The sequence below is a fragment of the Macaca mulatta genome, chromosome 1, assembly GCF_049350105.2.
Source record: "Macaca mulatta isolate MMU2019108-1 chromosome 1, T2T-MMU8v2.0, whole genome shotgun sequence".
NCBI classification, from domain to species: domain Eukaryota; kingdom Metazoa; phylum Chordata; class Mammalia; order Primates; family Cercopithecidae; genus Macaca; species Macaca mulatta.
In genome coordinates this window covers 219916972-219938104 of record NC_133406.1, presented here as the reverse complement: position 1 = coordinate 219938104, position 21133 = coordinate 219916972, and the positions used below count along the sequence as shown (strand labels likewise).

At 40.6% G+C, this 21133-nt stretch overlaps 1 protein-coding gene and 1 long non-coding RNA gene across 33 annotated transcripts in view; one reads left to right on the top strand and one right to left on the bottom strand.

The window, feature by feature from the left end:
• The window catches only part of EIF4G3 (eukaryotic translation initiation factor 4 gamma 3), a 375758-nt gene that overhangs the window by 209925 nt on the left and 144700 nt on the right, over nucleotides 1–21133 (bottom strand). The window lies entirely within an intron of this gene.
• Nucleotides 13895–20499, top strand: LOC144335694 (uncharacterized). The gene is made up of 2 exons (XR_013406761.1): nucleotides 13895–17767; nucleotides 18079–20499. It is a non-coding gene; the product is annotated as an uncharacterized LOC144335694 (long non-coding RNA).

Genomic DNA, 21133 nt, shown 5'->3' with positions numbered 1-21133 from the left:
GGTGGAAGGACTGCTTCATCCTAGGAGGAGAAGGTTGCAGTGAGCCAAGATCATGTGACTGCGCTCCAGCCTGGGCAACAGAGTGAGATCCTGTCTCAAAAATAAATAAATAAATGAATAAATGAATAAATAAAGAAGAATACCATTCATCTGTTGAGATAAGGGCAGGTATGGGACCATGTATAGCCAGCGCGATTACTGGAAAATACATTTCAAATGGTGTCCAAGTCAGGTCCTATTTACATGCAGTGAATCAGAAGATATGTACTTTAATTTTCCATTCTAGGTTAATACAAAATATCTAATAACTATACCAACTAAAACATTTTAAAACAGAAATCCCATTAAATATTCAAACAACAGTATAATATTGTAAATAAAAAACAAGTCCTGTGATTTTTATTGAAACATGGAGTGAAATAAAACAGTGCAAGCTTAATGCAGAAACTTTTTAAATCAATTATAAAAAAGGTACGTATTTCCTACTTTATATATAGCATCAACCACTGGGTAGTTCTATTGACTATTAGATTGATCACACATTCCCACTACACTAAGTATTATTGTAAACAGAATGCTGGCATTTATTTCTTATTTATTTATTTATTTTATTTTATTTTTAGTTTTTATTTATTTATTTTTTTTTTGAGACAGTCTCCCTCTATCAGCCAGGCTGGAGTGCAGTGGTGAGATCTTGGTTCACTGCAACCTTCACCTCTCAGGTTCAAGCCATCCTCATACTTCAGCCTCCCGAGTACCTGGGACTATAGGTGGGCACCACCACCCTCAGTTAATGTTTGCATTTTTAGTAGACACAGTGTTCTGCCACGTTGGCCAGGCTAGTCTCGAACTCCTGGCCTCAAGTGATCTGCCCACCTCAGCCTCTCAAAGTGCTGGGATTATAGTTATGAGCCACTGCGCCCAGCCTATTTCTTCTTAGTGACTCTAGCTTCCCTTTCCCTTTTGAAATAATCTCTGACTAAAGTTTATATGCTACATATCCTGCACCTCTGAGAGCAAGAATACTCAAATGTCAAAAAGAATAAACCATAACAACTCACAATTTCTCAGACAAATGAGCAGATTATGATTATTATGTAAGCTCAGGCTTCCAAGTGCTCTCTCCTTCAAAGCCAAGCGTATAATAGGTATACAGCATAATAATAACCACACTCTGACATACTTAAGATTCTCTCTTTCTTTTTTCTTTATTTGGAGATATAGTCTCGCTCTGTCACCCAGGCTGGAGTGCAGTGGCACAATCTCGGCCCACTGCAACCTCCGCCTCCTGGGTTCAAGCGATTCTCCTACCTCAGCCTTCCAAGCAGCTGGGACACAGGCACGTGGCACGACACCTGGCTAATTTTTGTATTTTTAGCAGAAATGGGGTTTCACCATGTTGGGCAGGCTGGTCTGGAACTCCTGAACTCAGGTGATCCACTTACCTCAGCTGCCCAAAGTGCTGGGATTACAGCCATGAACCACCGTGCCCGGCTCTGACATATTTAAGACTCAATTACAGTATATGGTAGACACAAACCTTCAGTACAAGATGAGTAAATCAAGAAAATCAAAGTAAAACTACTGCTACTATAATTTAATATTAACATAAAATCCAGCAAATACAGTAAATTTCCATTTCAAAACAACATTTGCTACAGCCTCACAAAAAAGTTCCTATACGAAAATTTTGGCACAAAAATACCTCAACGATGGTGCTGCTGCATCGAAAACGCTTATCTGTCCAGAGTATAAAATGGTACATAATTATTTTATGGATAATTTAAAGGCTATCTTCTTTCGCTACCTTTCAGTTAAATACTAAAGATTTCACCTTAACAATGTAAGAAATGAAATAGTACTGGCTGACTATATATTCAGTTATTTATAAGGGAAAGCTCTCAATGATGGGTGTCCATTATGATTTTTCTATCTGATTATGCTAAATGTAGTACAAAAACCCCACAAGTTATTTTTAGGTCATCACTGAGTTGGTTAAATAAACATTATGTCTGCTGTGTAATGTGACTCCCATAGTACTTACTCTGTCAAGAATAAACAGACATCATGCACACTGAATCATATGAGACAGGTTCAGAAAATAGCTGAGTCACCCACCATTAGCCCTTTACTTCCTGTTCCCAGTAACTCGGTGGAAATTTCTACCTCACCACAACATCAGGCTTTTCCTATTCCCACTAGTAAATTATACTTTCCTGAAAACTTTCCCTCAATAACACCAACCAGTTTGTGTTAAAGCTCAATTTAGACATCACATAGTTTTATTATGTTCTAACATTCTATTATGTTCTATTATTCCCAACCCACACACCAAGTTCCTGACAGTACAAAAATAAAGACAAATAACATTAGGAGGTTAATTAGGTTGGCACGCATCATCACAATTAGGCCAGGTCTATTTGGGAAAAAAACAAGCCTCTCCAGTTGACCTATAGGTGGAAGTATTACAGCATCACATCACTGGCCATGTAGCTTGTACTTTTTTGACACAGCCAACAGATCCCCTATGTTTTCTCTCTAAAGCTTCCCTGAATTATATGGCAAATGTTCTTTTACTATGAATAACAAGCTTTAAAGCAAAATCACTTTCAGTTTTCTTTCCTTTGGGGATGCTAATTAGTAGTACCCTCAGTGAAAAACATTTAGGCACACAAAAACTTTTACTCACATTAGAATGAAAGAAACTTGTAAACCATAGTTGACTTCAGATGTAGCAATCTAACAAGTTTGTGAGTTTTTCTTTTTTGTTTGCAGTAGCAATTCTAAGTCATGGAAATCAAGTTGAAAGAAGACACGATTCCTATGCACAGGGATTTACAATTTACCTAATAACTGTAAAAATGACATAGAAAGTGGCATAAGGCGTGTGAATAATATATCAAGAAGTACAAAGCAGAATGTGATTAATTCGTCCTGGGAGAAGATTTCCAGGGAGCCTCCAAAGGTGGCAGATCAACAGTAATAGATGGTGAGTTTGCAGTCAGCCATAAAAAGTGGAGGAGATCATGTGTAGGCAAAACAAAGGATATTTTAAACAGAAGCACAAAGACCTGAAAAACTTAGGGCATGTCTACTGAACCATAAACACGTCAGCAATGGCAAAGAACAGAAGTGCATGAGGTAGAGTGAGAGGAGGTGACATCAGAGGATTAGATTAGGGCCAGACTAAAAAGACAGGTCAAGTAAGGACTTTACCATGAAGGTAATCCTAGGAGATGTTGAACAGGGCAGCAATATCATCCAATTTGTTTAATAAAGAGAGCCATTACAACAATATGAACTCTTAGTGAAGATACTTGTGTCAAGACACCAGACAGGGATCTATTCCAACAGCCCAGGTACATAGTGATAAGGGCCTGATAACAGCAGTGGATCCAGACCAAAAAAAAAAAAAAAGGCAGATTTGGGAGTTAGTTCATATATGGAAACAGCAGGACTTTCTGAGCACCTAAACATAAGAGGAAGAAAGTTGCTTCTCCAAGGTGTGAGGTTTAGGTGGCGAAGAATGCTTATAGAGCCCAAAATGATTGGGTCCCAGGCTATCATTGACTTCACTTCTCATACCATTACTGTCCAGCCATATTGGCCTTATTTATTTCTCTCAAATATACCAACTTTATTTTCTCTTAAGGCTTTTGCAATAGTTATTTTCTCTGCTTTGAATAAAGAAGTGATGAATTCATTTATATTATGGAGAGTTTTAATGTCAAAGAGACCTCTAGGTACAAAAGTCCACAGAGTAATTAGGCATGAAGAGAGCAGAATCAACCCAGAATGAACTAGGAATCAGCAAACATAATCAACAGTCCTTGCCATGAGAGTGGATGAGATAACCTAAAAACCCAATAACAGAAAATTACCCCCTGTTCATGAACTGGAAGATTTAATATTGTTAATATTCCAATACAACCCAAAGTGATTTACAGATTCAACGCAATCTCTATCAAAATCCCAATGGTGTGTTCCACAAAAACAGAAACTCTCCCCATCCTGATATTAATAGGTATTCTCAAGGGAGTCTGAATAGCCAAAACAATAGTTGAAAAGAAAAAAGCTGTAAGTCTCAAAATTCCAGATTTCATAATTACAAATCTGCAAAAATGAAAAGTGCAGTACTGGTGTAAAAATAAGCCAAAAGTAATTAGAAATGGGAAAAAATGGCCCAGAAATAATCCCACACACACATTTCAAATGATTTTTGAAAAGGGTACCAAAACCATTCAATAGGGAAAGGACATTTTCAACAAATGGTTCTGGGAGAAATTTCATATACATACGCAAAAGGATGAAGTTAGACCCTCACCTAACACCAAATACAAAAATTAAGTCAAAATAGATTAAGACCAAAATGTAAGAGCTAAAAGTAAAAAAATCTGAGAAGAAATCACACAGCAAATGCTCTGAAACACTGGATTTGGCAATGACTTCTTAGATACAATACCAAAGGCAGAAGCAAAAAAAAAAAAAAAAAAAGGTAGACAACTTGGGCATATTAACAATTTAAAATTCTTGTGCATCAAAAGATACTACACCAAGAGAGTAAAGAGGCAACCGACAAAAGAAGAGAAAATATTTGTAAACTGTACATCTGTTAAAAAGTCAATATCTTGGGCTCGGCACAGTGGCCCATGTCTGTAATCCCAGCACTTCGGGAGGCCAAGGTGGGGAAATCACTTGAGGCCAGGAGTTCGAGACCAGCCTGACCAACATGGCAAAACCCTGTCTCTACTAAAAATACAAAAATGAGCCGGGTGTGATAATCCCAGCTACTCAGGTGGCTGAGGCATGAGAATCGTTTAAACCCAGGAGGCAGAGGTTGCAGTGAGCTGAGATCGCACTACTGCACTCCAGCCTGCGTGACAGAGGGAGACACTGTCTCAAAAAAAAAAAAAAAAGTTAATATCCTGAATATACAGAACTCCTAAAACTCAATCACAAAAAAAAAAGGAAACAATCAGATTCAGAAATGGGCAAAGGACATGAATAGACACTTCTATTAAAAAGAGATATACAAATGGCCAACCAGCCCATGAAAAGATGCTAATCCTAAGGAAATACAAATCAATACTACATTGAGATATATCGCCTCCTCACACCAAGATGGCTAGTATATATATGTGTACACACACACAAATTTTTTTTTTTTTTGAGATGGAGTCTCGCTCTGTATCCCAGGCTGGAGTGCAGTGGCATGATCTCAGCTCATTGCAACCTCCACCTCCCGGGTTCAAGAGATTCTCCTGCCTCAGCCTCCCAAGTAGCTGGCAATACAGGCGTGTGCAACCATGTCCGGTGCAGTGCCTCATGCCTGTAATCCCAGACTTTGGTAGGCCAAGGTGGGCAGATCACGAGGTCAGGAGTTTGAGACCATCCTGGCTAACCCAGTAAAAGCCTGTGTCTACTAAAAATACAAAAAATTAGCCGGGCATGGTGGCATGGGCCTGTAGTCCCAGATACTTGGCAGGCTGAGGCAGGAGAATAGCTTGCACCCAGGAGGTGGAGGTTGCAGTGAGCCGAGACCACACCACTGCACTTCAACTTGGGCAACAGAGCAAGACTCCATCTCAAAAATAATAATAATAATAATAAGTGTTGTAAAGGATGTGGAGAATGTGGAACTCTTATACACTGTTGGTAGGAATGTAAAATAGGTACAGCCATTGTGGAAAACAGTATGGTACTTTCACAAAAAATAGGAATAACCATACAGTTCTGCAATTCCACTTCCAAGTATCCACTCTAAATAAATGAAAACAAGGTCTTAAGAGAGTTGTTTGTACATCCACATTCACATCAGTATTATTCGTAATAGGTAAAACATGAAAGCCAACCAAGTGTTCATCAGCAAATGAATAGATAAGCAGAACACGGTACAATACATAAAGTGAAACATTAGCCTTAAAAAGAAGGGAAATTCTGACATATCCTACAAAATGGATGGAACTTGAGGACAACATGCTAAGTGAAATAAGCCAGTCACAAACAACTATTGTATGATAACAGTTATATGATGTAGTTAAAGACTAGCCAAAGCCACAGACAGACAGGAGAATGGCTGTTGCCAGGGTTCGAAGGGAGGGGTCAAAGGGAAGTTAATGGTTTTTTTTTTTTTTTTTTTGAGATGGAGTCTCGCTCTGTCACCTAGGCTGCAGTGCAGTGGCCGGATCTCAGCTCACTGCAAGCTCCACCTCCCGGGTTCACACCATTCTCCTGCCTCAGCCTCCCAAGTAGCTGGGACTACAGGCACCCGCCACCACGCCCGGCTAATTTTTTTTGTATTTTAGTAGAGACGGGGTTTCACCGTGTTAGCCAGGATGGTCTCGATCTCCTGACCTTGTGATCCGCCCGTCTCGGCCTCCCAAAGTGCTGGGATTACAGGCTTGAGCCACCGCGCCCGGGAAGTTACCGTTTAATGCATATAGACTTTCAGTTTTACAAGATGAAAGAAAAGAGTTATCAAGATGGATCATGGTGATGACTGCATATTATCAATGTATACTTAAAATGTATATTTAAAAATGGGGTTAAGATTTTAAACTTTGTGCTATTTGCATTTTAACATAATTTTTTAAATTGGGGGAAAAATGAGAAAGGTTCAGAGATAATAAAGTAAGTTGCCCAAGGTCACACATGATGGCTAATTGAAAATGTAAACCTCAAAATGCAGACACCAGTGAAATTATAAGACAAATATCTATTTACACAAAACTCAAGAAAATTGTTACCCCTAGGGAGAAAGAGGGGGCTGGGATAAAGGAGGAATACAGAGTGGCTTCAAAGATATTGATAATCAATTTAAGGTGAGTGGTGGTTGGTTGTGTTATGATTATCTTTTCAAACCAAACACATCATAATATACTTTTATAAGCTTAAACATGTCATAATAAATTGTAAAACACAGGTGTTTCAACAAAGAGTAAGCAACAGAAGTAAACAAGGTGAAGCAGAGCTACTCATGATACGTAACTTCACAAGTATAACTTCACAAGCTATACAGTGCATGGCCTGTCTAGTTGTTGGTGACCAACCTAATACTGAAGTAAGCACAGTGCAGGATATGACTGAGAGTAAATTCGTGATTACTAAAAAGATTATCAAGCAGCTAAGTTGTAGCTATGTTACACCTAAGTAGAGTTTAGACCAGCTGTATTAATAAATCATTAATTTTTTGTTTGAGATAAAGTATTGCTCTGTTGCCCAATCTGGAGTTCATGAACACAGCCCACCATAACCTCTCACTCCCGGATGCATCAAGTGAGTCTCCAGCCTCAGCTTCCCAAAGTGCTGAATTACTGGCTTGAGCCAACGCGCCTGGTCCAAACAGAGTCTCACTCTGGAGTACAGGGTCATGATCAAGGCTCACTGCAACCTCCGCCTCCCGGGTCCAAGCGATTCTCATGCCTCTGCCTCTCGAGTAGCTCAAACTACAGGTGCACACAACCACACCCAGCTAATGTTTTGTATTTTTGAGTAGAGACAAGGTTTCACCATGTTGGCTAGGCTGGTCTTGAACTCCTGGCCTCATGTGATCCGACTGCCTCAGCCTCCCAAAGTGCTGGGATTACAGGCATGAGCCACCCTGCCTGGCCCCAATCATAAAGTTTTAATTAGACTCCACCAACACAGGTAATTCAATTTCCAAAGCAGAGCTATCCATCCTGGGAGCCAGAACAGAGGAAAAGATCTGCTGAGTTAGATCCAGGGATAAGAACTGGGAAGAGAGAGAAATTGAGTGGGTGGCGGGGAGGGGAAGAAACTAGTGGGCCAGGTGCAGTGGCTCACACCTGTAATCCTAGCACTTTGGGAGGCCAAGGCAGAAGGACCACTTGAGGCCAGGAGTTTGAGATAAGCCTGCACAACATAGCAAGACCTCATCACTACAAAATAAACAATTTGATTTTTATTTTAAACAAAGAGAACTAGTGGTTTTATAAAAATAAAGTTATAGTAGTTAGTGATAGGATCAAGGATAAATAAGAGAAAGTGAAGGCAGAAAGGGGCTGCCATCTTGAGAAAAGAAATGGATTAAAGAATTAAAAGCTTGTAGGCTATGAAATAGGTACAATAAGACTGGCATGGGATAGGAAAAAGGAACAAAGACTATGGTCAGAAAAATGTTACTTATTTTTTATTTTATTTTTTATTTTTGAGACAGGGTCTCACTTTGTTGCCAGGCTGGAGCTCAGTGGCACGATCATGGCTGCAGTGAGCCATGAACTCCTGGGGATCCTCCCACCTCAGCCTCCCAAGTAGCTGAGACTACAGGGGTAAAACAACATGCCCAACTAATTTTTTAAAATTTTTGTAGAGGCAGGGTCTTGCTTTGCTGCCCAGAAACTTTGCTGGCCTGAAACTTCTCGCTTCAAGTGATCATCTGCCTCAACCTCCCAAAGTGCTGGAACTACAGGTGTGAGCCACTGGGTTGGTCAGAGAAATTTTAGACTTCAAGAATTCAAAGGTGAGAGCACTTCTCAGCTGATATGGTTTGGCTGTGTCTCCACCCACATCTCATCTTCTAGCTCCCATAATTCCCACATGTTATGGGAAGGACCCAGTGAGAGATGACTGAATTATGGAGGCAGGTCTTTTCCTGTGCTGTTCTAGTGATAGTGAACGGGTGTCACGTGATCTGATGGTTTTAGAAATGGGACTTGCCCTACACAAGCTCTCTTTTTGCCTGCTGCCATCCACGTAAGATGTGACTTGCTCTCCCTTGCCTTCTGCCATGATTATGAGGCCTCCCCAGACATGTGGGAGTCCTAAGTCCTCCAGAGCCTAAGTCCAATAAACCTCTTTCTTTTGTAAATTGCCCAGTGTCAAGTATATCTTTACCAGCAGCCTGAAAACGGACTAATACATCAGGAAAGACCAGGTCCAGGCCTGTGCTCTTAACAAAAATATAAAAAATACAATACAAACCACACAAGTAATTTAAAATTTTCTAGGTCTCCAGATTAGAAAAACTTAAAACTGGGGAAATTAATTTTGTGTTTTACACTTTATAGAACATCTCAATTAGCAGAAACTATGTTTCAAGTGCTCAAAAGCCACAGTGGCTCTAATAGCTACCACATTGCAAAGTGCAGATCTAAACTGTGTCCATATAGATTGCTGAATATGTGTCTATATACAGTTGCTATGGGGAGGTAAAGAAGGGAAGGAAAAGAGGATCAGCCAGGTGTGGTGGCTCACGCCTGTAATCCCAGCAATTTGGGAGGCCAAAGTGGGTGGATCACTTGGGGTCAGGAGTTCAAGACCAGCCTGGCCAACATGATGAAACTCCATCTCTACTAAAAATACAAAAATTAGCCAGGCAAGATGGCACATGCCTGTAATCCCAGCTATTTGGGTGGCTGAGGCAGGAGAATCACTTGAACCCAGGAGGCATAGGCTGGAGTGAACCAAGATCACACCACTGCATTCCAGCCTGTACAACAGAGTAAGACTGTCTCAAAAAAACAAACAAACAAACAAAAACAGGGTCGATCCAGGAGCCCACAGGCAATGGTTGGACAGGACAACACAAATGTTACAAGTCATCCTTGTGGATGGCAGAAAGCAAAACAGAAAAGTAAATTATGAGCCAGATACTAAAATTCTCAAACAAAGAGAAAATGGGTCCATGAAAATGAGGAATTATGGCCAAAAAAAAAAAAAAAGCGCTGTTTATGCATTTTCGGCACAAAGGTTGCAGGCAAACAACCTAGAGAAAGCAGTGAAGGGCCAGGAGAATGCTGAGCCAGCCTTCCAAGATATAAAGAATGTAAGAACACTAACAATGTTGAAGTGGAAGGATTTCTACGGAAAGTAGTATAAATTTCCACAGAGTAAGGATATGAAGGAAGAGTTCAAAGAAAGGGTGTAAGGAAAAAATATGACAACAAAAGGGACTTGCCAAAAAGTCCAGTAACAGGATGTTAGCAGAGAGATACTCTACAAGCAACCTATAAAATAAAAAGTATATCCAGATAACTAATAAATAGCAGAAGGAGAATTTCTTGATTCTAGGACTAAGCTCCTAATTCTTCTGAAATTTAGAATACATAGTCACATAAACTTTAGATATTCTTCTCAAAAAACAAATGGCTTAAATATACAAGTGGTAGTTCATAAGGAAAATAATAACTTTGTGTGGTGGCCTTTCCCAAATAAATCCATTTACGTCTAATGCACAGTATGTACTCTACAAATACCAGGCATCCAAATAGTTGTATGAAGAATAGACCTCTAAAAGAATCTTGCTATTTGTTGTCTTCAGATGGAGAGGAAGAAAACGTATTCAATAAAATAGCTTTAAAAATAGGTTTAAAGAGAAATCAAAACACATAAATCCTATTAACCAAAACAAATCTATATAGACTTCTTTATCTTTTTAAGTCATTTCCAACTTTTTCTACTATATCCATTAACACAGGAAATTATAGTAGACAAGCTGTTTCCCTGCAGACAAGCTGATCTCTTATAATTTTTTATTCTCATTAAATCCAGCAAAAGGACAGGCATGAAAAACAGAAAATAGTAATTTTTAGTTAATCTTTGGCAGAACTGTTCCTCATGACACCGCTCATCTAATAAATTAAAAATATGTACATTACAAATCAAAGTCTATCTAATTCTCAGCATGGCTCTAATGGATGACTTGGGATAAATGTGAATCAAACTTCAATGTAAACAAATACAATTAATCTAGCCAAGAGATAGTACATTCTCTCTTCATCTTCTTCCTCATTCCTACCTTGAAGAAGAAAAATTCTTGTTTTGTTTGATTTAGGAAACAATGTTTCAGCCTTTAAAAAAAAAATAAGTCTTATACTGATTTACAATAAGACTGGGCAAAACCAGACTTTTCAGAGAGGCCAAACCATTATTTCAGGTATGTTCTTCAAATGTTTTCATCTTGAATTCTATTTATGAAGAGTTACTAACAAAAAGCAACACCAACGGATCAGATGTCACATGCAATTTCTTCTGCCTACAATTCTAGAGTTTACGAACAAATAGCTTTAAAAAAAAAAAAGAAGTAAAAAAAGGGAGTGAAAATATGGTAGAGAATAATGATCAAGAGGCCATAATCCACCTCACAAAATAAAAGCTGGGAACATTAAACCAGTAATGAATTATTTTCCTTATGAACTATTTCAGCACTTGAACTTTCCCCCAAATCCATCATAATACACTGACAGACTGCTTCTCAAACTAGTAACAGATATGCCTACTAAGTCAGAGGTTTTCCTTTTCATGTGCTCTAATATTTGCTTAACAGTTAACACTGCTGAATGATTTCTGGAAAACTTTACACAGTAACCTCACTATGTTTCAAGATGACATCAAGGTAATTGCCATGATTTTCTGAGTGGTTATCCTGAGATTTCTAAACAAGTCTATATATCAGTTTTACCTGACATATAAGTTTTTGTTTTTATTTCTTAAACAACAATGCAGGAAAAATAAATCATACATAATAAATATGGTAAGAGTCAAACTAATGAAATCTTTTAATAATATTAGGAAATAATATTTCATGGTATAAATCCCTATTAGTAACATCTGATTTTCAGTAATGATGATTAAAGTATCATAAACTGATATGAAAGAGTTAAGAAAAAGTTCCAGAAACACGATATTAAAACCTAACAGCAGAGCAGATAAAGAATTCATTCTCTAGAATTTTGAACTTAAAAATTAAATTTAAAAAAGGTAAATACGCCAATGCTACTGCAACAAAAGACATGCAAGGAACACTTACTTAGCATCCTATGATACAGGCATTATTATTTCTATTGAACAAATGGCAGGACTTCCACTTGGAATAAGGTTCAATTTATGAAAGATCTCACAATTAGTAAGTGATAGAACTGTGATTCACAGCCATGTCTCTGTTTTTGAAATCATACTTCACTTTCTGTAATGCAGCCTTTATACTATAGCAAATTGAAAATTCTTTTCCACAGTTTATAGTTTGAAGGTTGTGGTGAAGAGAACATGGGGAATGCTATATGATCAATCTTTTTAGTTAGATCAGTAAGAAAAAAAGGCCATGTATGATGGCTTATGCCTGCAATCACAGCGCTTTAGGAGGCCAAGGAGGGAGGATAGCCTAAGGTGAGTTCAAGACCAGCCTGGGCAACACATGTGAGACCCTGCCTCTATAAAAAAATTTTTACAAATTAGCTGGGTGTGCTGGTATGTGCCTGTAGTACTAACTACTTGGGAGGCTGAGGTGAGGGAGGCTGAGATGGGAGGATCCCTTGAGCCCAGGAATTCAAGAACTGTGATTATGACAACACACTCCAGCCTGGATGACAGAGGGAGACTGTCTGAAAGATAAAAAGAAAATTTTTTTCTGGGAATTTATCACAGTTCAACAGTGGGGCTGTACTTGAGGCCTCTTCAAGAAGAGCTCCAGTAGAGAGATTATTTATTTCTGAATGGGATCTCTTTTCAACACCAGGGACATTGGTACTTGAAAATCAAAAAGGCTGTATTTTAAATGTTATCTACCACAAATATTGCTCTTACTTAATTGTGGCTTTTGGAAAATTTTTAATGAATGTTTTAAGCAACTCAAACATTCATTTAAGTCACAGTATGTGTTTTACTCTTCATTACGACCATCCAATTATTCTTACTCTGTTACCTCAAAAATATATTTAATGAGCATTACTCTACACAAATTGAAGTACACTTCAATATTATTCATCACCCATTCAACAGCTGTATTTGTCACGCCATCCTATCAACCAAACTCTAAAAATATTTATCACTATAAAACAGGACTATAGTATGAGACAATTTTGCCAAGTAAACCAATTTCACATAATACTCTGTAAACTGAAATACTATCTTAGTGATGGCAGTGGTGGGCCATCCAAAGTGGCTGCTAACATAGCACTGGTAGAGGTGGGGTGCAGGCGCAGGTTGTGGGTCCTCAGGTATGGACACTGAGGTGAATGGTACATAGGGCCTGTGGCCCTGGGATGGCACCAGGTTTCTGCACTTCAGCAAGAGGCTCAGATTGGGGCCACCTGAGGTTATGTCCCCAGGATCTGCCCCATGTTGGGGTGTCTACTGAGCCTGGCACTCCTGATGGCCAGGCCCGGGCCCAGGATCTGCTCCCAGAGGTGCCACCCTGGCAGAGCTGTGAGCCAGGCAAGGGGGAGTCCTGGCGCTGCAGGGGGATCTTGTAGCCACATCACCCCTGCCCTGGATGCCAGTCTGGGCCCAGTGAGAGCCTGGAGCCCCACCCCAGGCTGCAAGGAGGAGGACAGGGCAGCAGGAGCAGCAGTGATGGCAGTAGGTCCTCTGTGCTCATGTCCCCAAGGAAGTCAACTGTGCCACCCCCACCCTCGCACAGCTGGGTAGGACCCACTTCCAGGCCTGGGGGCTGCTACAGCCTCGACCTCACTTTTGGCCGTGTCCTGGGAGCCGAAGGTGCAGCCAGGACTTGCGGAACCACCCCGGGAGCATCAGGTTTGTTTGTGCAGGGCTAGCCAGGGCCACCATGCCACCTGCCGCTGCTATGGGAAGACACAGAGAAGGAGCACAGCTAGGGCTGTGCACTCTGCAGCCAGGGACAGGCAGGAGACCCGCCCCTCCTGAGTTGGCAGGGCAGGAGCTCCCCAGGCACAGCTCCAGTCACTCAGGTTATGGCTGTGGGCCCAGGTCTCTTGATGCTCTCAGGGGCCCGGGAGAGCCCCTGTCACCACAGGCTCAGGGGTGTCTGCTCCTGCTGCTTGGCCTCTCCCCACTCCCAGCATCTGCTCCTATCTCCAAGTGGGATTGGGGCCAAGCCCCGACACTGTTGCAGCCCAGTCGGGTATGCACAAGCTCAGGGCAGCACTGACCCGCTGGGCCCCTTCCAGCTTGGTCCAAGACTGCAGGAGGGTGGCCAAGATAGGGCCGGGGGCAGTTCAGCGATAGCCTGTGGGCATCCCTTGGCGCAAGTGACCTGGGGGCCATAGGCAGTGGTGGGAGGCAAATGCGCTCCTGGGCCAGAAGGGATGAGTCCTCAGTGAGGCCCCACCTTTTGCCAGGGAGGTTGTGAAGGTTAGGGGTGGGCTACTCATCCCATGGACCAGAGTGGGGACTTGTAGTGCCTTTTCTGGGCTGCCCATGGACCAACTGACATGTACTACCTCCCCACTAAGGCCCATAAAAGCTCCAGGCTCAACCTGAGCAAGGCAGAGGAAGTAGAGACATCAAGACGACCAGCTGCAGAGAGGAGCTACCCTCTCTAGGGCCTCCTCTCTGCTGAGAGCTGCAGACACTGGAATGACCTGCCTACAGAGAGAAGCCACCTGCTCCAGTGCCTCCTCTCTGGCTGAGAGCAACAGACATCAGGACGACCAGAGGCAGAGAGGAGCCACCCACTGCAGGCCTCCTCTCTGCTGAGAACTGCAGAGATAATGGGACAATCTGCCTGAAGAGAGGAGCCACCCACTCTAGGGCCTCCTCTCTGCCGAGAGCTGAACACTCAACAGGACAACCTGCCTACAGAGAGGAACTGCCCACTGCAGGTCTCCTCTGAGCTGTTCTAACACTCAGAAAAGCTCTTCTTCGTCTTGCACACCCTCCACTTGTCTGCATACCTCATTCTTCCTGGATGTAGGACAAGAACTCAGGCAAAAGCGCCACTGGCCACAGAGGTTTCTGGCCAGAAAACTGACACCCCAAAGATACCTTTATAATGTTAGTACAAAAAAAAAAGAGGATGAATCATAGTCTCTCATTACCGTTCTTTAAACACCTTAATATTTAAAATCAGTTACACAGAGATGGTATTTCTTTGTACCTAGCCACCATACCATGTCTCTATATAAATGCTTATTTGTGGGCTGGGTGCAGTGGCTCACACCTGTAATCCCAACACTTTGGGAGCCTGTGCAGGTGGATCACTTGAGCTCAGGAGTTCAAGGCCAGCCTGGGCAATATGGCAAAACCCCTTCTCTACAAAAAAATACAAAAAGTAGCCAGGTGCGGTGGCATGCACCTATAGTCTCAGCTACTTGAGAGGCTGAGGTGGGAGGATGACTTGAGCCCAGGAGGTGAAGGTTACAGTGAGTCAAGACTGTGTCACTGCACTCCAGTCTGGAGACACAATAAGACTCCACCTCTAAAAAAAAAATAAAATAAAAGCTTATTTATGAGTTATATTCTGGAAATATTCATACTAAACAATGAGATCACCTACTCAGAAAAAGTAAGCAATTCTCTATTCAGTATAGTACTGAACTGGTTTAAAAGACCTAAATCTGTCATGGCATCCTGACAAAAGACTTTTCCAGCTTAGGAACTCAGTCTTAATTATTTGATTCACAATGACAGAACAGTTGGAATAATAAGATTCCCAGAGCCTCACAGAATAAGGTCTCTAAGGGTGTAAAACACAATATTTGGCTCTTTTAAAGTTAAGCATGTACTGGTAAACTTTTACTGAATTGTACAAAATTAACAGCACCGGTTGGAAAAAGAAAAAAAAAATTTTTTTTTAGCCAAATAAAGCATCCACACTGCAAACAGCCAAAAAGTGACACTTCTGGAAAATTTCATTTAGAGCTAGTTTTCATTCATCAATTATTTAGGGGCTTACTATGGATCAGGCACTGCTAGTCATATGGTGGAAAAGAGTTTTGCTGCTTTTAAAAGTTTGAAAACACTATACTATAAATCTAGGAGTATCTGATTGTATGGAAGCAAAAAGCACCCACTCTTATTCTGGGTGAATCAGAAGAGTCAATTACATAGTACCTGTCAGGGTATAATTTGGTTCTATCACCAAAATAAATTGGTATATAAAATCAATACTGTAAAAACTTTCTGAGTACAGACCACAATGTAAAGGATATTATCTGTAAAAAGCTGTAACAGGCTGTTTTAGCTACTAAACAGAAGTGGCTTCTCAATCACCAGAGCTATTTTCCCTAAATTAAGACCAGCCCAATTCACTTTGCTTGTATAAGGTCTGAAAATGAGGGCATCTTGCTCCTTTCAGTGAAAACCATCCCCAGTAAACAAAGCCTATAAAGTATAATTTGGGCAATATGTATCAAAAGGCACTGTTCCTAATCGGCTGTGGGATTAGAGGGAGGAAAAGGCACTGTTCCACAGCTTTATCTCAATGCTGGGTGCACATTAGCATTACCTAGGCTCATCCCAAGCAATTAAATGAGAATCTCTGGAGAAGGGGACCCAGGCATCAGGTGATTCTAAGTGGGAAGGCAGAAATGAAAAGCACTGATCCAACCCTTTCTCATTTCTGAGCAGTGGTATTACATGGAGCAGGGAAACACTGTGATGAAATCATCACCATTTCTGCACTCTTTATAATTAGTTCAACATTGAAATGCTATGGCTTTCTGCCCTTCACAAGACAATAGTGGACTCACATAACAGGATGGCTTGATCACAGGCTGCCTGTGTTCTCTCAAAAGCAACTATACTATTCAGAGCTTAGCTTTTACCTATACAGCATGACAACCCAGTTTTCTCTCCAATCCCAGGACCAGTTCCCCCAACACTGTGGGCTAAATGCACCAGTGTACTGAGAGAGAGATGCTGTTGGTTCAATGAATGCCCAACAAAGGTATTCTATAATGTCTGCAATGCTGGCTCTCCACTTCCCACTTCAATGGCTGCTATTTAGGACCCTCTCTGGACCTACTACTGATAGCCACCACGATTATCTCTACTAATTTCTTCCCCTCATTTCCCCACCTTTACATAGTCTCTGGTTTCCTGTCAGTTTCTTCTTCTAAATCTCAGCTAAAACATCCCTAGCCAGAGTTCTCATTCATTTGTCACACTAGATCACTAGACACAATCTTCACTCTAGGTCCTGATATAACCCTAATTCAGACCACCTCCTACTCCACTAATTTCTTTCTTTTCTTCTTCTCTCTCTCTCTCTGTTTCTCTTAAATCTAGGACTGCAAATTAGATTTTTAAGTACCTATGAAATGAATCATTAACTAGAACATTCCCAGTTCTTGGGAGTATCTATAAAAGTTATGTTTAAGTTCTTTATTAGGGTGAATACTATATCTTAATTCCACTCTCAAGAAATGATGCTTTCTTCACCTACTTAGAAAAAGAATGTTGTGTCCATTATGATACACACATTTTTTAAAAAGAATACACAGAATCCTATAAAAATCCCAAAAACAAATTTTAGGAAAATAGAAAAGCCCATTCTAAAATTCATATGGAATCTTAACGGTCCCCAAACAGCCAAAACAATCTCAAAAAAGGAGGACAAACCTAGAGGTCTCACACCTGGATTTTAAAACTTACTACAAAGCTACAACAATCAAGTCAGTATGGTACTGGCATACAGACAGACATATAGAGCGATGAAAAGAAAAGAGCCCGGAAATAAACCTTCACATATATGGTCAAATGATTTTTGACAAAGGTGCCAAGACTATTAAATGGGTAAAGGATAGTCTTTTCAACTAATGGTGCTAGAAAAACTGGATAGCCACATGCCAAAAAAATGAAGCCAGGCCTTTATCTTAAACCATACATAAAAATTAGATCAATTGAATCATAGTTCCATTCTGAGAGAACACAGAAAAATAAAATCTTTAAAATGAATCACAGATCTAAATGTAAGAGCTAAAAGTATATAATTCCAACAAAGGAACATAGGGGGAAACTTTCAGAACATCAAATTTGGCAATGTTTTCTTAGCTATGACACCAAAAGCACAGACAACAAAAGATAAACTAGACTTCATCAAAATTAAAAAGTTATGGCCGGGCGCGGTGGCTCACGCCTGTAATCCCTGCACTTTGGGAGGCCGAGGCGGGCGGATCACGAGGTCAGTAGATCGAGACCATCCTGGCTAACACGGTGAAACCCCGTCTCTACTAAAATACAAAAAATTAGCCGGGCGCGGTGGCGGGCGCCTGTAGTCCCAGCTACTCCGGAGGCTGAGGCAGGAGAATGGCGCGAACCCGGGAGGCGGAGCTTGCAGTGAGCCGAGATGGTGCCACTGCACTCCAGCCTGGGCGACAGAGTGAAGACTCCGCCTCAAAAAAAAAAAAAAAAAAAAAAAAGTTGTGAGCGAGGCATGGTGGCACATGCCTGTCGTCCCAGATACTTGGGAGGATAAGTTGGGGGATCCCTTGTATCCCAGAGACGGAAGCTACAGTGAGTTGTGTCCATGCCCCTGAACTCCAGACTGGTGTACAGAATGAGACCTGTCTCAAAAAATAACCAAAAATTAAAAACTTTCTGTAAAGAACACTATCAACAAAGTGAAAAGGCACCTGACAGGATAGGATAAAATATATGTAAATCGCACATCTGATAAGGAATTGATATCCAGAACATATAAAGAACTCCTACAACTCAACAACAAAACAAGCAACCCAATTTAAAAAGGGGCAAAGGGCTTTCAATAGACATTTCTCCAAAAATAGACAAATGGCCAGTAAGCACTTTAAAAGACGTTCTATATCAATAATCGTTAGCGACATGCAAATATTTTACAAATACACTCTCTCTCCTCGCCTCTCAGCACGTAAAGTTTCTGATACCACCACGGTGATATTAGGAAATACATATTTGGTCTTCATCCTGATTCCTGTCATACAACTTCTAAAAACCTTAGAATCTCCAAAGTCTGTCTTTTTGTATGCTACTGTTGACTGATAGCTAGAGTTGATCATTACAAGGGCATGATTAGAGGGTTAGGACTTTCAATCCAACCCCCAACCTCAGGGGAAGGAGACGGGCTAAAGGTCAAGCTGATCACCAATGGTCAATAGTTTAACCAATTATGCATATAATGAGGTCTCCAAAAAACCTAGGACACGGTTAAGTGAGCTTCTAGGTAGCTGAACACACGGAAGTTGCTGGAGGGTGGTGCACCAAGGAAGGGCAGAGAAGCTCTGTGCCCCTTCCCCCATACCTCACCCTAGGCATCTCTTCAACTGTATCCTTTGTGTTATCCTTTATAATAAACAAGAAAACATGTTTTCTTGAGATCTGTGAGCTGCTCCAGCAAATTTATCAAACCCAAAGAGGGGATCACGAGATCCCCAACTTGAAGCCAGTCAGTCGAAAGTTCCAGAGGTCCGGATGTATGGCTGGTATCTGAAGGTGTGGGAAGGCAGTCTTGAGGAATGTTTTTAATCTTTCTGTGTCAAGTTTAAATGCATATTCCTAGATTTCGGTTTTTGACCAATTTGAGTTACCACTGAATTGAGATAATTTAACTGTGTTATTATTACAGTTATGTTAAAGCGAACTAAATATGGCCTGAGAAGGACTCCGTATTTCTACATCTGAGTCCCGGTGGATGAACCCTAACTCAGCTTAAAAGGCAGATAAGGCTGAAAACCTAACTTAAGAGTATGCAGCTGTAACAACAGATAAGTCTTGGCCAATCCCAGCAGCCATATTTCAACCAATCATAGACTGCTGAGTGTTCAAACAAGGCAAACGTAACCCCATAACCAATTCAGCTGTTTCTGTACCTCACTTCTGATATTTTTTTTACAACACTTTCCCCTTTTTTTGGTCTATAAATTTGTTCTGACCAAAAGGTACCCCTGGAGTCTCTCTGAATTTGCTGTGATTCTGGGGGCTGCCTGCACCAATCGTTCACTGCTCAATTAAACTCCTTTAAATTTAATTCGACTAAGTTTTAACAGTTATGAATATGTTTCACAGTCCAGATGTCTTATCACATTTACATTGTATTTCCCCTTTCCTGACTTTCTCTCAGGGATGTCAGCTGCTTTCTGCAGTTATTAATCTCTAGATTACCTCTGCATCCTTTTTATTTTTATTTTTTGTAGAGACCAAGTCTCACTATGTTGCCCAGGCTCATCTCGAACTCCTGGGCTCAAGCTATGCTTCCACCTCAGGCTCCCAAAGTGCTAGGATTACAGGTGTGAGCCACAATGCCCAGCCTCAGCATGCCCCTTATTAATCATTCAACCAGTATTCACATATTAAAAATCCTCTCCATTTGAAATAGTTTAATTTATTTCTTACTATAAGACTTTGACAGCTGCACTAAACAGGCATGTGAAAATTTGAAACTGAACTATAAAAGAAGACGGGCAATTTTCAGGATGATCAAGAGTAATAAGATGTGGATAATAAACAAAATTTTGAATAATATAGTATAGTACTTGAAACTGGAGTAACACTGGCAGTGAAGAGAAATGGAAATATGTTTTACATGAAAAGTATAATAAAATGTTGGCAACATGGTTTCTTTGATATGTCACCTACTTAGGGGTTTTCTACGAAACAAAATACTTCAGAGAACACACACACACACACACACACACACACACACACACACACACACGGGAGACAGAATTCAGATAGTTTGAGAGTTCATTATTCTTCACAGAGAAAAGGGTCCATCAACTGATGAAAAATTTGGAAATCAGACTTAGCCCTTCGTGTTACCTAATTATAAGCATGACTAGACATCAGAGAAAAAAAAAAAAAAAGAAACAGTAAATAAATGCATGCACTAAGGAAAAAAGTTTATTGGTTTAGTAAGTAACACTTTTTTTTTTTTTTGGAGACAGGGTCTCACTCTGCCGCCAAGGCTGGAGTGCAAGTAGCACAAGCATGGCTCACTGCAGCCTTGACCTCCTGGGCTCAGGTGAGGCTCCCACTTTAGCCTCCCAATCAGATGAGACTAGAGGCCCACGCCGCCATACCCGGCTACTTTTTGTAGAGTTGGGGTTTCCCTGTGTTGCCCAGGCTGGTCTCAAACTCCTGAGCTCAAGCGAACTGCCCACCTCAGCCTCCCAAAGTGCTGGGATTACAAGCATGAGCCACCTCATCCAGCCCAACATTTTTATTTTCTAATAGTCATTCTAAATATCAATTTATAATATTCATTCTTTATACTTAATTGATTCTATTTGCTTTAAATATAACTAAGTTAACCTCTCGTTACTATTCATTGAGAAAATTTAAAATGACCATCATCTACAAGTTGATTGTGTGTGTTGCTGGCTTTTCATTGATTGCTGAGTCACTGAAATTCACAGTTCTTAGTTCTATAAAGATAGCTAGCTTTTGTATACTACACTTCATAGTTTGTGACTTTTAAGTAATTTTTTTCATTTGATCCCTT